Source organism: Eretmochelys imbricata, chromosome 10 (genome assembly GCF_965152235.1).
Source record: "Eretmochelys imbricata isolate rEreImb1 chromosome 10, rEreImb1.hap1, whole genome shotgun sequence".
In the NCBI taxonomy this organism is placed as follows: Eukaryota; Metazoa; Chordata; order Testudines; family Cheloniidae; genus Eretmochelys; species Eretmochelys imbricata.
The window spans coordinates 72,869,926-72,873,415 of NC_135581.1; positions in this window are offsets into that span (position 1 = coordinate 72,869,926).

The following is a 3,490-nucleotide window of genomic DNA, read 5'->3' on the forward strand; positions in this document are numbered from 1 at the left end:
CCTGCCCGGGCTCCACTCCGCCTGCGACACCGCGCCCGGCCCTCGGCTCTGGGAGCCGCGGCGACGCCGCCTCCCGGCCGGGTCCGCCCCCGCCCTGCACGGCCAGCCCCCGCCTTGCCTCCTACACTCACAGCCCTCGCAGGGCCTGGGTGAAAGGGGGCGGCTATACAGCCCGGGGAGGGGAGAGAGAGAACCAGCCTTGGGGGACCCCCCCCGCGTGCCTACACCCCCCCAGCATAGACACTGCCCTGGGAGGGACCCCTGACCCCGGTTCTACAGCTCCCAGCCAAACTGCAGACTGACCCCTCACATCCACCCCCATCAGCTGCAGGGAGCCCCAGGCTCAGGCCTGCCCCCACCACCAGGCTACAGGGGCCTTTGGTGTAAAGTTTGGGGTGCCAGTTTTGGTTGGACCTATTCCTGGAGGTTTCATGACATGACATAATCTTCCATTAAAGATTAATCTGTAATTCCTGGAGAGTCCAGCACAGTCCTGGAGGGTTGGCAGCCCTATATAATGTGCTCCTGTTATCCCAGCACCTTCCCAAGCTAAAACAATAGCTACGGGGGCTTGTAATAAGCCAGGCCCCCAGTGAGTAACACCTCTCACACGTGCGTTCTCTCCCTGGGGAAGAGTTGTTCTCTTATTGATGCTGGGTCAGCGCCTGGCATCCTGTCACGTGCCAATAGTAACACGTCCCAGAGACAGCCACTTTTTTCTAACACTGAACAAGGAACTTAGCGTTAAGAATAGAATTATCCTTAAACTACCCAGTCTGTGCAGAGCTGCTTAGAGCCTCCTGCAACCCACCTGCTTGGCCTCCTGGTACAGTTTTAAAGAAATAGTACAGACTGCCATGCAGATCTTTCCTGTCCTGTACACCCCATACCCCTTTGAACTCTCCTGTGTACCTCCTTTGCCCCCAAATACCTTTGTCCGTTTGCTGGACCCCACCCCACTCTGGGTTCCCTTTTCATGGCCTCAATTCCAAGGTTGGCAGGGGGTTCACAGGATATTTTTGCAGAAGCCACTGGACTGACCAAGACTCCCTCCCATTTTCTCCTTTCTAGTTGCTCTTCCAATTCCTGCTCTGTCTCTCTCAAAGGGAGAAAAGACCAAGGAAGTATAGTCATAGGTGCTGGAATTATGGGTACTGGGGGTGCTGCAGCACCCCCTGACTTGAAGTGATTTCCCTTATATACAGAATTTACAGTTTGGTTCAGTGGCTCTCAGCACCCCACACTAAAAATTGTTCCAGAACCGCTCTGTATAATGGGGGGAAGATATTGTGGGAGTCTGCCATGTCTACCTGCTTACCCACCTAATAAGTATGGGGGGAGAGGGGGGCTGCTTGCAGAATGGAGGTATTGAACCATCTGGACCTGCTTATGAGAATAAAGTTACTCACATGCTTAATTGTTTAGAGAGTGCCAAAAGCACTTCCTGCCTGGCAAGGTTTAGTGGGTTAAAGGCTGTGATAGTAACCACTAGTACATACACATACCGGGGAACCACTACTTGCTAAGTGTGGAGTTCGGAATGCCTATACTTCCTCAGCAACAGCTGCAGGTCATGCCATTGCAAGTAAATGGGGGACAAGATGATTTTCAGTACATGCGTAGGGTTTTTTAAAGGCACATCTTCGCATTCTCATTTGGAATCATGAGGCTCGATCCTGCAAATAATTCTGTGCAGGCGAGCCACAGCACCCATGTACTTCGTGGAGCTCTGGGCGGGTGCAGGAGCTAGCCCTTGAAACTGTTTCTGTTATCATTATTATTTCAAATGTTTTGCAATTCACCATTCACAGCAGCTGGGCAGGTTTCCTAAAAGCTTGGGCCGCATCGAAAAACATCCTGTTTATGACATGTACATTTTCTGTGCATGTCATATGTTTGGGAAGGAGGGAGGGAGCTGTCACTGAATGAAGAAAAGAGAGACTTTTCCTATTAGGCTTTATGATGCCATGACAACTTTCTAAGGTTAGTGTGTCAGTGTAGTATTTAAAAGTGGGTGTCACGGCACTGTGCCAAACAGAGATACTGATCTTTAACCCTATGCAGTATCCCGCAGGGGTTACAGCTGAGATGCAGCAATGAAATAATGCCTGTTTTTATAGACCTTTCCAGCCAATCAGAATGCTGTATCAAATGCCACCCACTCTATGATAAAGACACATTGTGTTTTTATGGGAATTTCTGCAGGATGAGGAAGTACTGACGTATGTAATGGGCAAAAGGCCCCCGAATTGTTTGAATTGGTCATTGTTCCATCTGCTTCTCGCTACTTGCCTTTGTAACAATTTCTCAGTTTCTGATGTGGGGCCCCAGTTTGTCTCTCTGTAGCCAAAAAAACAAACCATCTGGACAGGAGGTCAAAATGGTGATGCAGACTTTTCCGAAACGTTTGTGTGAGCAGCCCTTGCACGATTTATTGTTTGTAAACAATGACCCCAGCTCTGGGCCCAGCCCAGCTGCTGCCCCACCTCAGATTTCCCTTTGTCTGATACTGTTGTTTTTCATGAAATGCAGTGCTCCTCCATAGGCAGGAGTAAGGGATGTGGGGTTTCCAGTGTGACAGCCTCTAGCTCGTATCACAGGATGCAGAGCACCAAACTGTATCTCATGACAAAGAAGTGCCCCATCCCCTACTATGTTAGCTGGGTTCTGTCAGAGCAAACTGCCCCACGGCATTGTTACATTAAAGTTTCAATGCTGTTCACTTAAACTGTCAAGCTACACACCCTGTTCTTTATGCAACAGCAGCAGCTCTACGCCTGGGTTCGATGTACCATGCTCATCTAGAGGGACGGGAGTATGTCATGTTGTTCTCCTTCAGCTGGCTCTTCCTGGTGGACTCTTCAAGAAGCTGTATCCAATGATTCTAGCAGAGTATGGGTCACTGCCACACTGGGCTTTTGGGGATGGACAAGCGGGTAAGAGGGGGACTGTCACCATCACAAACAATAGCTTCGTTCAGTAAAACAAGCCAGTAGAAGCATAACCCAGGGGTTAGGTAGTAAATTCCTTTTAAAAATCTCTATTGACTATTTTTATATTATTCATTATACAGCTGTGATCAGAGGCCAGTGGTGCTGAGCACTGGACCTACACACAGTAAGAGACAGGCCCTGACCTGAAGAATCTACGCTAATAGTCCTTGTTTATTCAACACCCAAAATCGTGCTAGGTGTTTTACAAACCTACAGTTAGATGGGTTCCTGCTCGTAAGTGCTCATAAACTCAGGCCTTGATCCTGCAATGATTCCATAGACGTGGATCCCTGCGCCCAAGCAGAGTCAAGGGCAGGACTGGGGCCGAAGCGCACAACACTCAGACAAAGAAGTGGGAGAAATGATGGGACCAGCGGATGCGTCACATTGAATTTATCCCCAGTGTTTCTGGCTTATGTGAATAGCTTTGAAAGGAAAGGTTAACCATACTGAACCACAGTCATTCCTGCTTTTAAGTGGAGTAAGGCAGGGTGGGC